Genomic DNA, 16860 nt, shown 5'->3' with positions numbered 1-16860 from the left:
TTACTACTATTATTATTGGTGCTAGTTTCTAACTCTAATTCACAATCTGGCCTCTCTTAAAGAGCTACAGCTGTCATTCACTTTGCCCATACAACCTTGCAGAGCCACTAAATGGACTTCAAAATACTACAAATGTAGGAGCACAAAGTACTTTGGACTGGAGCCAGCAAGACCTTTTAAAGCTTACAAACTCATTTTGCAGACAAATGCCAACAGTGTATACATTTTTCTTGTCGTTTCAACAGCTTCCTCATGTTCCTCTAAAGGTTAACAAGGCTGAACATGTATGGATGTGTCAACAAAATGGCAATATTACTGCATGCCTGACTCACTGGTACAAGAACTAAAGATCCTTCCCTTATGTTCCTTCCTAAAATATCCTAAAGATGTGTGTGTAAGAGAGAGAGAGCTTTATTATCTCCAAGTGGGCAGTAGAACCAAGACATATTGATTTTTGTACTGCATTCTGTAGTAAAATTGCTATAGTATCACACAAATACTTCTTTCTTTGATATTCTGATCGGATTAAAAATAACTGAAAGAACTTCCCTATACAGGGCTGCCTTCAGATGGCTCACGAGTCAGATAACTCCACACCCTCCAACATTTCTCCGATGAAAATAGGGACGTCCTAAGGAAAAGAGGGACATTCTGGGATCAAATCAGAAACCAAGATGGCTTCTGTAAATCTGGGCTGTCCCATCAAGGGTTGTGGAAGTTCCATTGTAGAAGCAGACCTAGCACTATTTTAGACACAAACCAGATGCTCCAAGGGGGCTGAGGACCAATCTGCATAGGTAGTTTGGTCTTCATTTCTGCACCTCCCCATATATACATTTCCATAATTAGGTAAAGGTAAAGGGACCCCTGACCATTAGGTCCAGTCGTGGCCGACTCTGGGGTTGCGGTGTTCATCTCGCTTTATTGGCCGAGGGAGCCGGCCTACAGCTTCCGGGTCATGTGGCCAGCATGACCAAGCCACTTCTGGAGAACCAGAGCAGCGCATGGAAATGCCGTTTACCTTCCCGCCGGAGCAGTACCTATTTATCTACTTGCACTTTGGTGTGCTTTCAAACTGCTAGGTTGGCAGGAGCAGGGACTGAGCAACGGGAGCTCACCCTGTCACGGGGATTCAAACCACCGACCTTCTGATCGGCAAGTCCTAGGCTCTGTGGTTTAACCCGCATCCCATTTCCATAATTACCCCAGGGCTATTTGCCTTTTAAGGCAGCTCATCTGGCTTGAATACAAAGGCCAGACTTCTCTAGAAGTCTCTCCACTGTAGCTAATCTTTCTCATCTTTTATAATTTCTGAAAAGCAGAAACATGTGATAAATCAAATTCTAGGAAAATACATGCACCCATTTGACTTTTGAAAGCTGCTTGGGAGAGTTCCAAATTACCCATCACAAATCAAGATCAGCCCAGTCATAAAGCCCAGCTTTTCCTACTGCAGAGCAAGCACTGTCAAAGTTAGCGGTCCAGAGGCGAGTTTTGAGTAAGCAGGCAAGTACAGAGGCAGTGGGGAAGGTGCCATCCCTGAGGGATGTGTGTGACAAAATCCCAACCGAGTCCGATCGTGGCCAAGCCAGATCTCACCCGTAGCCTGGCCACTGCAGCGGGGCGCACCTCCCAGCCTGGCCACCAGGTCAGAATGCATCCCCTGGCCTGGTCGCCTGGCCAGATCGTGGGGCCCCCCAGGTATGATTGCCTCACCCCCTGGGTTAGGAGTCATGGGGGGCACTGTTACCCCGCACTCCCACATGGAGGAGGCAGGCAGGCAGGGGAGAGGGTGGGAGAGGCAGGCGAGCAAAAAAAGAGGGGAGCGGGAATGGGCGCCGTGCTCCCCATCCCTCCCTATGGACAGTTCGCCCTTCCCCTATGGGCGGTTTGCACCACCCCATGTGCCAGAGAGACTCCTTCCACCACTGGGCAAGTCCGTAGATAAACAGATGAGTGAGTGGGCCCAGCCGGAGAACAGTCAGATCCCCTCTCTAGTACCAAGATACTCAGAACGAGCCAGGCACAAATCTGAGGATTTACAGGATTAAGTAGGGCATTACTGCCCCCTGAGTCACCTGATAGCTGCTTGGTAGCTTCTGGCCTCCATCACTGGAGGTTCCTTTGCATAGTGGTGATCAGGCCAGATGCTGCCACATTGATCCAGCTAACACAGTACCTTCCCACTCTGAGAGAGGATACCAGCACATTGCAGTGTGCTAGTGGTGGAGTATTTAAACCTGTAAAATAGAGATGGGAAATTAGTGGTCCTCCAGATATTACTGGACTCCAGCTCCCATCATTCCTGACCATTGGCTGGCTGGGGTTGATGGAGTTCAGCAACATCTGGAGGACCACAGGTTACCCATCCCTGCTGTAATATAGCACAGGTATTTAAATGTGAGCGGATGTTTATAGCACCGATCATCTGTGACATCACAGGCATCATCCAATAGGTGCTTGAGGCATTAACACTCCACTCACTAGTAGAATTATGGAGTGGGGAGGGTTTTAAAATGTGGAAGGGGAGGTTTATTGGTTTGTTTTTGGTTTCATAATATGTTTTCTTTTTTATATTGTGATTTTATGTTGTGAACTGTACTGAAGTCTACAATTATACGGCAGTATACGAATTTAATAAATAATAATGATACATAAATAATAGTAAATTGCAAAGGAATGCGATTTTCTTGCCTACATTTCCAGATCACAGAAATGCTTTCTCCACGAAAGATATCTAGATTCCCCCCAAAGTCTAGAGTAACTACTGTATTTGCCTTGCTCAAAATCAAATCAAGCAAAAAGCTCTACAGCAGGCATGGCCAAACATGGCCCTCTAGCTGTTTTGGGACTACAACTCCCATCATCCCTAGCTAACAGGACCAGATGTCAGGGATGATGGGAACTGTAGTCCCAAAACAACTGGAGGGCCACGTTTGGCCATGCCTGCTCTATAAGCTGCTCAGTCCTAAGCACATGTACTAGGAAGCTGGCTCTACTGCACTCAGTGCAGCTTATTGTGAGTGAAAATGTGAATGACCAACCTGTATTAGTATCTTTCGGTGTTTGGTTAGACCTGCGCCACCCTGCGAGTCCAAGCCAAGCCAAGAACATTATGCTGCCAGAAGCAGAAAAGCAGAGATGGTTTCTCTGTCCAAGGTCCAGGTCAAATGGTGCACAAGGTTAGCTAAATCGTTTTAACACCTGAGGCGGTGGGGGGGGGGAATCTGACACGTGGCTCTTCTTGGGAGTAAAATGCAGCAATAGTAAATAAAACAATGAGGAACAAGCCTCCTAATAGGATGGCTGGCCAAGCTGGTTGAGGCTGATGGGAGTTGTAGTTCAGGGACATCTGAAGAGCCACAGGGATTATTAGCCACACCTGCCTGACATGGAGCGAGCAAATCAGACTGGTGGGAGTTCAGTGATCATCACAATAGGATGGCAAAGGATGCTAACAAGCTGCCGGAGCACTTAATCCTCAAACAAGTTAAACTAGACAACATGTAGGAGATACATGGATAGCATCTCAACTGGTGTTTTCTGAATGAAAAACCAGCATTAGAAGTTATTGCGAACAGAAGTGGAAGGAGCAATTCCTGAATTTCCTTTGTTTGCTCCCGTTCCCCCCACCGAATCTGATCCGATATCACATCAACAGTGGGGAAGTTCTGGGAGGCTACCTAGTTTTGTCCTCTTGTTTTGGGGCTGAAAATGATTTGGTCTGCCTCATATGCTGGGCTGTCCAAAATACAGTGGCAATATCATCACTTGAAGTCAACAGATGTAATTAATCTGGCTTGAACTCAAATGCTTCTGCCTAACTGGTTTGTGAACTGAGCCAAATGTCTCTTTCATCAACAGCAGTGATAAATTGGTATTGGCAGTGTTTATTTAAAACAAAAGGCTCCTTTATGGGGCTCCAGGGGAAGGCAGGAGGCCCTCTGGCCGGCAGTTTTAGTTCTTTAGTTCAGGAGGCAGTTTAGGAGTTCTTAGTCAAAATATATTAGAACCTCTAAAAGGGAAAAAGACAAATATACCCCAGTATAATTAGCAGCAAAGCTGTATTTGAGATTATGTGGTGAAATACATTTCAAAATTCTTAATTGTATTTTGTAATGCCCCAAGTTGATCATATATCCACAAGCTTCAACATAAGGACACAGTTCATCCTTCTTTCAGGCCTCAACTCTTTACAATTTCCTGATTTTCATACTCCTTCCGGTTAAAAAGTCAGACTGATCTACCGACTTCCTGCAATCTTTCTGATCTTTCTTCATTTCCTCTGCAGCCATTACCATACTCTTATCAGAACTGGGAGAAAATAAGTGGTATGGATCCTGACATAAATATAGGAAGGGCCTCTTAGTGTTGACTAGCAAATGGGGTAGAAATTTGGTTTGGGTATGATTTTAATGTAAACCTGCCTAATTTGTGCTTTCCAAAACAGTGGACCAAAACACAGCTCTCCTTAAAAAAAATAAAACATGCACTTCTCCAAATTTTTTGGTGCAGTTCTCCAACAAAGTAATGTGTACAAGAATGTGCATCTTAATGGAAATGCATTAGGAAATATTGTTTGCAACAAAATGTGTATCAAATGAATTTTGCACTAAAATACTGATGAATTTAAAAATGCAAACTGACGCAGAAATGTGGAGACCTGGATTTAAGACTGGAAAAGTGAGAAACTAGGAGAAGTGAAATCGAGAGATTCCTCTGTCCCTAGTGCCGATCCAGTAGATCGTTAAACTAAAGAAATATATAGCCTTAATTATGGAAGATTCCTGTAAGGGATTTGTCTTCTTGACAGTCAGAGTCAATATTGTTAGCAGTGAGGTGGAAGAGCAGAGCAATTCCTTGCCAGCCAATGTTTTCATATTTTGCATAAACTGATTGGCCCGTAATTAATGGGAAAAACAGGCCATCCAGAAGCAGAGCAATCTAGCTCATCCACTGTGCTGGACTCCTTCCAGCAAAATCTCTTTATTACACAAAAGTGCCAGCTCACCCATCTGTGACAAAGGATGTAAGTTGTTCCAATGAAAACGAAGGGATCCCATGCTGGAGAGCACTTAAAGACCCTGTCAAACAGGCAGCCAGACAAGGGAACATGCTGCGCTTGTTGTGCCAAGAAGGCTGCCATGACCCTGGAGTAATATCCCCTCATCTAGCTCAGTCAGTAGAGCATGAGGCTCTTAATCTCAGGGCCTTGGGTTTGAGCCCCAGACTGGGAAAAAAGATTCATGCATGACCCTCATGGTCCCTTCCAACTCTACAATTCTAAGATATTACGGGGAGGAAGGGGAGGACTCTGAAGTGGAAGGGGAAAGGCATGCAAGACCATCTCCACCCCCCCCAGCTGGATAATGTGGTACTGCCATCATCTGACTCAGATGACTCCACTGCAGAAGGAAGACCTGAGGCTTTCCTGCTTAGTTGCAGTAGAAGGTTACTGGAGAAGGATGCTCACTTTTCAGTAGAGCGGCATCTCCCAGGACAGGTGGTGCGAACCATTAGACTGCACCTGCTACCATAGAAAGGCTCCGTTTCAGCTTGTGACTTGCCCAAGCAACTTCACAGCTCCGCATCCCCCAGAACGCAGCATGATTCTTTGCACTGCGATTTGCCTCCTGTCTGAAATTTGCCCTGCCTTACGCTCTGGTGGGGCCTTGCTGTGCTGCAGGGCACAACAAAGGCACACTTAAGAATGGAGAAGGAAAAGAGTAATATGGAGTATGTACTATTTTGCCTTAAGGCAAAACCGTATCTGTTGGGCAGAGATATGGTTTTCAGAAACATAGTGTTTCAGCTATACCAAGCCAGAGGCATTCTATATAGAAGAGGGGTACATTTCACATTTGTTGGGGATAGCTCCCTCAAGGTGGCTACCGCCTGATTCCCAGAGACACTTGGGTTGCTTCCAGGTGACCTGTTCATTGAGAATTCATCCTGATTTGTTTGTGGGGAGTTTAGAAGACGTTGAGTCAAAGCTACTTTATTTCCCACTTTCCGGTGCATTTTCCTCATCACCTTCCTTATTGCAAAAAGTCTCACCTTTTGGGCAGTTTTGTTGTGCAAGAGCTTGAAACCAGCTTTAATTGCACAACCTAAATTTGCTGGTATGTGACTGAACTCCACCCAAACACAGCAACAGTCTGGAAGTATCCTTCGGAAGCAAATATTCCACCGAGACCAGCACTTTGCCATCTCCAAAATGGAACGGTACTTCCCCACTTCCAAGTTCTACATCTGTGAGATCTAAACTACTGTATTTCTTGCTGTATAAGATGCGCCCGACCATAAGACGCACCTAGTTTTTAGAGGAGGAAAACAAGAAAAATATTCTGAATCTTTTATTTCTGTAGAGCCTCTTTTCAAAAGCTTGATTTTGCAAGTGAACAGGAGAAGCATTTTAACAGGCATCAGTGCTTGGATTTCATTCTCTCACAGAAAGCCCCAGGAAAAAAAATGGGATCATCTGGCCGTTTGGAGAGACAGAGGCACATGGTTTGGGCAGTGATGGAATCCAAGACTGATTGAAGAGGGAAAACAAGAATAATGTTCTCCTGTCTCTTTGTCAAGTTGCTCAGGAGGCTAAATAAGGGCTATCACACAACAACCTCACAACAACCCAGTGAGGTTAAGGTGGCCCTCTCTGTGCAGCGCCTCTCCAGCGAAGCAGGAGGAGAAACAGAAGGGGCTCCGTTTCTCCTCCCGCTTCGCTGAAGGGGCGCTGCACAGAGAGGGAGAGCAGTGCAGCGCCATTCGCTCCATAAGACAAATACACATTTCCCCTTACTTTTTAGGAGGAAAAAAGTGCATCTTATGGAGCGAAAAATACGGTAATCTTAACCTGGTGGTGAATGGCAGGTAATACATTTAACATCAAAACAACAGCAACATTTCCAGCCCATGTGTACATAAAAACAAAAAATGGAAATACTTTTACCTTCCCATTCAACCCAGCTCCTTCAATCCGTTCCCTTCAAGTCCTATAATCAACTGGTTGCAGGACCTGCAGCTCCAAATCCTCAGATGAACTCATTTTAAATGAGTGTGATAAACCACATATAGGATGCCCGTGGCTCATCTAGGTATCAGTTTGATCTGGCAGCAGTGCCAGCTTGAAACACATGGTAGGTGATGGCATTCATTGCACATTTACATGCCAGATATTGCTCACTGCTTAGACTTGTTTGTGTGGTGTAGGCAATCCACTCTTCTGCCCTGGAGAAAGGGAGTGTCTCCGCACTAGGGGACTCATCTCTCAAAACAAGGCTGAAAGAGTCTCGTGATATTCTGCAACTTGGAGGCTTGCCTGTGGAGAAGATGATAGTGGGGCTGCCTACACATGATGTATGCCTGATTCACACGTGCATGATGCATGTTTGGTGTCATCATGCAGTTTCACATTGCTCAATAACTTGCGCGGCATCACAAACGCCATAGTCCCAAGAATATTGAGGGGTCCCCACACAGTGCCCTGAAGTCGTATGTGCAATGGCTCTGTATTCAGCCTCAACGATGCAGGAGGGGCTCTACTGAATATTTCCAAAGACCATAATGCACACTCACACTGCAATGTACTCATAAGCAACCTGCTTTCAGCAGCCAGGAGCATCATAATCAGACACTGGAGGGACCAGTTAGGAGTGAACATGGACCACCAGTACCAAACTGTATGGTAAACAGCCCTACTAGAAAAGCTAATCAACACATTGAAACAAGCAAGGGGACCCATACAAGAGGATTCCTCTTTACTGCATACACAGCCCAACAAGACGACAACAGGAACCCACAGCAACCCAGCATTGATATAGCTAACTTGACCCAACAACCCCTCCTTCTCACACACTGCAGTCAACTGAAGGCAAGCAACCAGGTCCTGGGTCCCCAACTTCTCTTAACGCCAATGAAAACAAATGAATAGAAAAAGAACCTACCCACATGACGCGGACACCGAAACCTTTGACATACACCATATACTATTCCCCCTCACCCCCTTCTCTCTCCCCACACCTCTCTTCTCCCCCAAGCCTTATACTGTTTGAAACATTAATGTCTCACATCAAATATAACTGATCTGTAGAAAGGATTCTATGAACGGAAAACAGATGCCTTATGTACTTTTGTAACCCAATTAAATATTTAATAAAAACAAAATTTAAAATAATGGGGGAGGGGGGCTGGCTCCTCAGAAAAAACAAAAGATTGAGGTGGGCCCAAATGCATCAGCTCCCTGCAGCCCTTGTGCAGCATAGCAGCAACTTTGTGGCACAGGAAATCCAGCTTAACTCTGACTTCTGCCACTATCCTTAGGCAAGGCACTATGTTTCAGCCTCAGTACTAGCTCTCCCATCTGCAATATGGGAATAATATCAGTGACCTACCTTACAGAGCTGATATACGAATTGCAGAAGTAATGAACATCAGAGGCACAAATGGTGGCGGTGAGAGTTACTCTTCCCATCCCCTGAAGACATCTCATAACACAGACTATGAATGGCAGGACAGGGCAGGGCAGGAAGAGACATTGCAGACTCATACACACCCCAACCCCCTGCAATGCTATCCAGCAAGTGATAGGCTGCAGCAATCCTGTGCATCACACAATTGCATCTGATTCCCTAAGGGCCATTTCATACATTAAAAAAAAAAAGGTAAAGGACCCCTGACAGTTAAGTCCAGTCACAGACTATTCTAGGGTTGCGGCACTCATCTGGCTTTACTGGCCAAGGGAGCCGACGTTTGTCCACAGACAGTTTTTCCGGGTCAAGTGGCCAGCATGACTAAGCCGCTTCTGGCACAACGGAACACCGAAACCAGAGAAGCACAAAGAAATGCCGTTTAACTTCCCACCGGAGTGGTACCTATTTATCTACTTGCACTTTGATGTGCTTTCGAACTGCTAGGTTGGTAGGAGCTGGAACAGAACAATGGTAGTTCACTCTCATGGGGATTTGAACCGCCGACCTTCTGATCGGCAAGCCCAAGAGGCTCAGTGGTTTAGACAATCCACATTTCTCATCTGATGCACTCAACAGGGACCTGCCGCTAATCCCACCACTGTCTCCAGAGTGCACTGATGCGACGCATATATTTTCGAACACCTCTTTGATAGGAGCAAATAGACACAGGCTTGGGGACAGTTGCAAAGCCATGGTGGTCAGGGCGAGGCAGAAAGCGATTTGCAGGGGGAAAGCAGCCAGTGGGAAGAAGGGTGCTCAACCCTTCCCGCACCCGCCACATTCCCCCCGCAACCCCTTTCCCCAGCTGCTGTTCCTTGCAACTTGTCAAAACACTGCAATTGAAGGAAGGTACAATTGGAAGCATTGCATTGACGTCCTCTAAGGTCACCCCCAGGCAGACAGCATTTCACAGGAGGCATTCAAGGAAGCACGTGCTGGAAATTTATGGTAAAGGTAAAGGTAAAGGTACCCCTGCCCGTACGGGCCAGTCTTGACAGACTCTGGGGTTGTGCGCCCATCTCACTTAAGAAGCCAGGGGCCAGCGCTGTCCGGAGACACTTCCGGGTCACGTGGCCAGCGTGACATCGCTGCTCTGGCGAGCCAGAGCCGCACACGGAAACACCGTTTACCTTCCCGCTGGTAAGCGGTCCCTATTTATCTACTTGCACCCGGAGGTGCTTTCGAACTGCTAGGTTGGCAGGCGCTGGGACCGAGCAGCGGGAGCGCACCCCGCCGCAGGGATTCGAACCGCCGACCTTTCGATCGGCAAGTCCTAGGCGCTGAGGCTTTAACCCACAGCGCCACCTGCGTCCCGAAATTTATGGTAGGTTGGCACAATTAACGTGGAATAAAGTGCTTTGTCGCCCTAGCAGAACAAATCCACTTTTGAAAAAAGACAGACATGGATTCTTTGTGGTTAAGAAAGTGTTGAGGAAGAACACAGAAAAGTGTAGGATGAATGGATGGTTAATGAGAAAATGTATAACCATCAGACTTGCAAATCAGGATGTCTAACCATCCCTGCGGAACCTCGCCACAATCAAATCAGAACAAATGCTCAGTAAAGTCTAGACACAGTCTAACCTCTGCATGAGCTTTGAGCTAGTAAATCAGGATGCATGCACAATAAGCAGGTTGTGTTAAGGAGCCCTAAAAAAGGCATAGGCAAACTCGGCCCTCCAGATGTTTTTGGCTTACAACTCCCATGATCCCTAGCTAACAGGACCAGTGGTCAGGGATGATGGGAATTGTAGTCCCAAAACATATGGAGGGCCGGGTTTGCCTATGCCTGCCTTAAAGCAATCTTCCCTTGCCTACAGATGAGATTTAAATCAGATTCATGCCAATTGATCTAGAATGCCTGCACCACAAAGTTAGATACATATTGACTGGATCACACACCCAATATTCCTCGTCTCTTCCACCCCACAGTAACACTCACACCTAGAACAGTACAAGAGAGGCTCAGATGCATTTTTAAATCTCTTGTGGAAATGCCCAGTCCATGTCATTATTACCTTCCTACATTGCAACTGATATGCCATAAAAAATTCCCCCTAGTGTAACGAAAGTTCAATTTAATCATTCTAAATCAAACTTACTTATCATATTATCATTATATCACCTCTTTAAAAAAAAAAACAAGAAGACTCCATAATGCAAGTAATTTGAAAGTAAGCAAAAGTCCCATCTTAGATTTGATTTGATTTAATTTAATTTAATTGATCGCAGCATTTCTATCTGGCTTTTCAGCTACAATGTTTCAAAGGAGATCTAATCAAATCTGAAGTTTTCCAGGCCCCAGGGAAACTGTTCTAATGCAGAAACATGGAAAAGAAACCTCAAACAGAAAACCAATCACCTGAAACAATATTAGTAAAGGCGGGACTCTGAAGCTAAGTAAGAACTGTTATCTCCCTTTTTTCAAAGCTTACATACAAATCACTGAAGTCTGGGTATTCCTAGTGTGCATACAAACACCCACATCCATCCACAAACCTTATGGAGCACATCCATCATTTAGAGCAGGGGCAGCCAATGGTGATGCCCCCCAAATATTGTTGGACTTCAGATGCAATCATCCCTGACCATTGGGGTGATGGGAGCTGTAATGTGGTACCTGCCAGATGTTTGCTGAACTACCTTTCGTTGTAACAATATGCTCAGAAAATGCTCTGGGAGAAAATTGCATTATAATAGCAGTATTTCTTTCTTGAACTTATACCCTGCACCTTCCCTCAAATGAGCCCAGGGTGACAAGCATACTAAAACAATACAATTAAAATAGTTTTCCTAAAATCAATCGCCTACTATGAACTAATAATCTGAGGATTTTCAGCCATCAGGTGCCCAAGTAAACCGGAATGTTTTTAAACTTCCTAAAAATTCATTTTCAACTGATACTGTCCTTCCAAGTGATACAGAGGAATGGTCTGCATGTCTATCAGTATCTCCCTGTGTATCTTCATGAATGATATTAGACATGCACACAAGCATCCAACACTTTTTCTCCTTCACGCCTCTGTGTGTGGGAAAAACCATGGGTGCAGCAATCTTAAGACTGAAAGAACTGCAAGCTATAAATGATTTGCCTACGGCGGCCATCAAAACTTAAGCAGAATTGGAAGTATTCCTAGCAGAGGCCATCTTCTTAAGATGATTGAGGGGGCGCAATGCAACATTGTGATGTCACACAAGGAGCCAGGGGGCGGAGCCGAACACCCTCTGAGCATTGAGGGGGCCCAGCCCCCTCAAAAAAAAAAAAAAAACAACATGGAGGGGAAGTGACTTGGCCCCTAGGACCTGGCACATTTGATCCATAGATAGGGCGTTCCAGAGTAGCTTGAATGCCCAGGAAAAACTGAAAGGTTTGTGCCTGTCCCCCAAATATCTGCAGAGGTAGATTCCTTGGACCATGGCCAGAAAGGTCCACTCTCTAGTCACTACTCAGAAGGTGGGGAGACATGGAGGAAGGTCTCTGATGACGACTGCAATTTTCGGGCAGACTGGGGAGGTGAAAAGCGGCTGTTGGTTCCCCATGTACCTTTGGAGGAGCTGTGTGTTTTTCACCTCCAACTTATTTTCATCGGTTGTTAAGTCTGAGGTCATGAAGGCAGTTTCAGCAAGTTCAAGTGACACCCATATGGGGTGGAGAAGGTGAGTGGCATCACGAGATGCCTACAGGCACAATGTGGTTTTTTTAAAGAAAAAATAACAACCACCCAGAAATGCCTCCCAAACGACTGAAGTCAATGCAGCCTCACAAATTATTACACAAACAGTTCAAGCAACAGGTCCTTGCTTTCTGCCGTTTTTAGCAGAGCTCACCAAACTAGCAAACGATTAGCTCCTTAACCAGCTGCCGACGATCACACACACTCCGTGCTGTTTCATAACACTTTGATATTCGTGTTATGAAGGTACAAAGAGCTTCCCTTGCTCTGTCAGTAAAATTACAGACCATGTTATATTGCACGTACATTTAAAAGGCAAACTCTCTATTTAAAGGAACAGACCAGCTGTAAGACTAGGTTAAAACCACAGTACTCACACTCGAGTAACAAAGTCTAGGTCGATCCATGCCAGCTCGGGAAAGTCTTCCTGAACGGGGAAAATTAAAACCCAGTGTTGGTAAGATAGTTTTCAACTGATTCAGTAAATCCAGAGAGAAAGCAAGACGCAGGAGAAGCGAAAGGAGCACGGCCACAGGCAGAATGAGAAAATCTGTACAGTTTGGAGCTTAGAGCCTTAGATATTCAGCCAATCATCTCGGTGGGAAATGGAGGAGGAGCCAGGATTGCAACATTAATGTTCCTTGCTGCAGGCAAAACAATGATTTTCTTCACTATGCTAAATGTCCTGAGACTGACAGCTTTACAAGGTTACAGAGGACAGATTACATGGATGTAGCAATGGAGACATATTTTCAGCCTCAGATTTACATTTTTAAGGTGCCTGTGTTTATGTCCAAGCGCATAAGAGAAACTTGTGTGTATGCTTTTAAATTCGCCGTCAATGTACTTTCCCTACAAAGGGCTTGCAGACGTCCCTATGCACGGCAGGAAAAATCATACACATGAGAAATAGCAAAGCCTTTCGAATCTGAAAGGGGCTGACAGTGATTTGTGTGCCATTTTGCACTGATGTGAAAGGAACAGGGCTAGAATTTATCTGAAGAGGCTGGGCAGAGACTCTGTCAGTGAGGGGGAAAAACAGCCACAGCTGTCAACACTGGACAGAATTTTTGCCAGGATAATCAGGTAAGTTTTGTTCACCCAGGTAGCAGAATTGTGTATCCTAGTAGCCATTTTCAGATATGGATGTCATGGAACCTATAGAGAAGTGTGAAAAGAAGGGAGCAGGATCAGAGGACGTTAACGCTCCAATCCCTGTTCATTAGCAAGTCTGAAATAATATTATGTGCACATACAAGTGTATACATGGAAGATTCTCTCCTTGCAACCAAGAATTATGAAAAAGGAGCTAAATCCACAGCTATATAATACCTTTATTAGTAGGACCAACCTAATTGTAACAAATCAGTGGGTGAGCTTTTTGGTTCTCCAGAACTGTCTATCAGAAACTACTGGCCCAGGTTCAAGGTTCTTGTGTTAATTCACAAAACCCTAAATAATTTGGGCCTAAGGATCAGCTGATCTCTCATACTCCACCTCAATCACAGAGATCCTTTGCTGGGTGCTATGGACTGGAATGGTGGGAGGAACCAGCTGGGGAACCACCAAGGGGAAAAGGCCCAGAGGCCAGGGATTGGTGGTGGGACAAAGATGAGTGGTCACAGGGAGAAGAGGAAGAAGACTGGAAGGTGGTAGAGGAAGCTGAAGGAGTAACAAGACTTAGTGAGAAGGGAGAGCCTGTGGTACGGAGAAGTTCAGAACCAGAGGCAGAAGCTGAAGCAAGAGGTTGGCAGGAGAGAGGCCAAGAGGCAGAGATGAGTCAGGCTGGTGAAATGCCATAGATGTCTCCCCCTCCTGCTGTGACCAGTTCCCCTCCTGTCTTGTCTCCCAGAACCAGAAGAGGCATGAAAAGGGCAAAGGAGAGGTTGGCCGTGTTCAGATGCAGTCTCAGATTGCTTGGGAAAACCACAGAGAGGAGGGGGCTTAGGCAGCTGTGGGGAGGTGGGAACCTTCAGTCTTAGCACCTGCTTCATGCGGACAAGACCTACCAGAAATGAGTTGCTTTTTTTCATTAGGCCTGACACTACTGTGCAGAACATATTTTTGCTAATAAAGCGTTAACTCCAGCTTGCACAGTGTGATTTATTGCAGGCTTGCTCCTAACAATGGGGCACTTCTGGTGGTTCCCCATGCCTCTGGGGTTCGGTTGACTTCCATTAGGGGCCAGGTCTTTAGCATGGCAGGCCCTGCCCCATAGAACTCCCTGCCAGCAAAGATTCGGCAGGAACCTCTTCAGATGTCTTTTAGCTGACCAGTATTTACAGATGCTTTATTGATGTTTTAGATTATGTCTTATAAATATTGGTTTTATGATGTCTTGTATGTTGCATGCTGCCTTGGTATATTTTATGAAAGTGCAGATTATAAATATTTAAGTAAAGATATTATCAGGTTAGGCGGTACACAAAGCAAAGGGAGGGGGATGAGGAAAAAAGAAAACAGTGCAAAAATTAGGCTGGATGCTACAGTCCTAAGATTTGCATTTAGACTCCATTCTAAGATGGAGGTTGCAGAAGGAATTGGTGCTGCATATATTGGCTAACACTTAGGAACGTGGGATAAAGAAGCAGTGATTGATCCTCATCTTTGATAATCTAAAGCCTGGTTGTTACTCAGATCTTTCTCACGCCTTCGCTAACCTCTGTGCTCTGTTTAAGGTGTGAAACACATCTGGGTGACAATCAGGCTTTATGTTTTCAAAAATGAGATCATTTTTGAATGAACTGAGACAAAAATGGCTCTCAGGTGCTCCTTTCCCCTGTCGTTCTGAAGCCTCCAGGGTCCGCACACCAACTCTTTCTGCCAGCTACCAGCAGCAGAACCTGTGACAGTTGTTGCTCCCCCATCATGGTAGAGTCCCATCAATACCAAAGACTCTCCCTTCTGGGCATGGAGGCTGGTGGGGCCCTAACCTATGTCCCATCCTTATTTCCCTCCCAAAACATCAACACTAAGGGACAGAATTGTACCCTAAGTAACCACAAGTGTATTGGCTCACATTTGCCCAGTGCTACCCCTACGCTCTTCCGTCCTATGAACTTTAGTTTTAATTGATCAATTCATTGCATTTTTTTAAAAAAAATCCCACCCTACCTTGAAAACATATTTATACTGCATCTTTTAATTAAAAACAAAACCACAAGATGGCTTCCATTTAACTAGCAATCTATAACACATGGTTAACTTAAGGACATAATAGATACTAGTCAAGGAGTCTCCTCCTTGATCTCTGTGCTTGATGCTGCAATCAGAAATTAGCAATGACTTGCATTGATTTGTAGAGATTGTGTATTAATGGTTTTATAACGATGGGAATAAATAAATAAATAAATAAATAAATAAATGGTACACAAAATACAATCAAATCATTATGAAATACAATGCAACAATCATTAAAACAGAACCGCAGAAAAGATCTGATTGGCCCTGGGAGCTTGTGAGCAGAACTTGTAAACAGGGGCTTTTGTGAGGGCATTTAGCGGAGGTGTTTAAGGGGGGAAGCCCGGAGTGCTGTCATGGTGTATGTAGGACCAAGAGAGATGAATAGCAAAAGAGCTGCTGCAGTGACTTGCAACACTGCAACTCCTGCCTGAGAACGTTGCAAAACTACACCTGATAAGCTGGCCATGTGTTGTTATTAGGTCAAAAGTTTAATGGTGTTTTATTATCCGTTTTTTATAATGTGTGTTTTAATGCTTTTGCTAAACTGTGTCCATTTTCTACAAGGAAGCTGCAATTGTGTTTTGCACACCTGGGACAGATGTGTGGTTTTTAGGAAGGTGTAATGTTATGAGTTTATGGGGGCCTTGATTCCCTTAAATTCCTGGGTCTAATGGGTGCTGGATCTAATAGGAGTTGAATTAATACTTGGAGTATTGAGATGGGCTGCCCTAAGGAGAAGGCACAGCTGCCACCACTGCTCCAACCCTGAAGGCTAGACTGGGTAAGGCTTCCCTCAGTGAGGGAGCCTGTCATGGGGGGCGCCTCATTGTGCCCTCTCAAAAAATGTGCCCGGGGCTTGCTGTAGATTAAAATGCTCTAGCACAGGCACCCCCAAACTTGGCCGTCCAGATGTTTTGGGACTACAACTCCCATCATCCCTAACTAACAGGACCAGTGGTCAGGGATGATGGGAATTGGAGGGCCGAGTTTGGGGGTGCCTGCTCTAGCACAACAATGCCACTTTAAAAACAAACAAACAATAAACCTTTTGCAGTAAGAAAAGTGACAGGGTAATACACCAAAAACTCTAGGATAAATGTCTAGTGAGAAATTGCTTAACTATCTGTGCAAGCAAATCAAGATGAATACTCATTGCCATATAACCTCCCTGCAAAGAAATCTGAACAAATGTTCAATGAAGAGCATTCAGATCACCAAGTTGACTTGTTTAATAATAATAATAATAATAATAATAATAATAACAATAACAATAATAATTTATTTATATCCCGCCCATCTGGCTGGTCTGCCCTAGCCACTCTGGGAGGCTTCCAACAAAATATTAAAATACCGTAACGCATCAAACATTAAAAGCTTCCCTAAACAGGGATGATCAAACGAATCCATTCTTAAGGAAATCAGCCCTGAGTGCTCACTGGAAGGACAGATCCTGAAGCCAAGGCTCCAATACTTTGGCTACCTCATGAGAAGAGAAGACACCCTGGAAAAGACCCTGATGTTGGGAAAGATGG

At 44.9% G+C, this 16860-nt stretch overlaps 1 protein-coding gene across 7 annotated transcripts in view; it reads right to left on the bottom strand.

The window, feature by feature from the left end:
* PRLR (prolactin receptor) overlaps positions 1–16860 on the bottom strand; it is a 117405-nt gene that overhangs the window by 71944 nt on the left and 28601 nt on the right. For 4 of the 7 annotated variants that reach the window (XR_013843350.1, XM_079994806.1, XM_079994808.1 and 1 more), the window contains exon 1: positions 12523–12727. The exons of 2 other annotated variants lie outside the window; for them this stretch is intronic. The gene's annotated coding sequence lies outside the window, so the exon portion shown is untranslated. Of the gene's footprint in view, positions 1–6952; positions 7111–12522; positions 12728–16860 lie in introns of those variants that run through there. One more of the 7 variants, XM_079994809.1, reaches the window with a different exon arrangement.

The sequence above is a fragment of the Podarcis cretensis genome (genome assembly GCF_951804945.1).
Source record: "Podarcis cretensis genome assembly, chromosome: 11".
Classification (NCBI taxonomy): Eukaryota; Metazoa; Chordata; class Lepidosauria; order Squamata; family Lacertidae; genus Podarcis; species Podarcis cretensis.
Note: the sequence above shows the minus strand (reverse complement) of the source record. Positions and strands in the feature narration are given on the sequence as shown.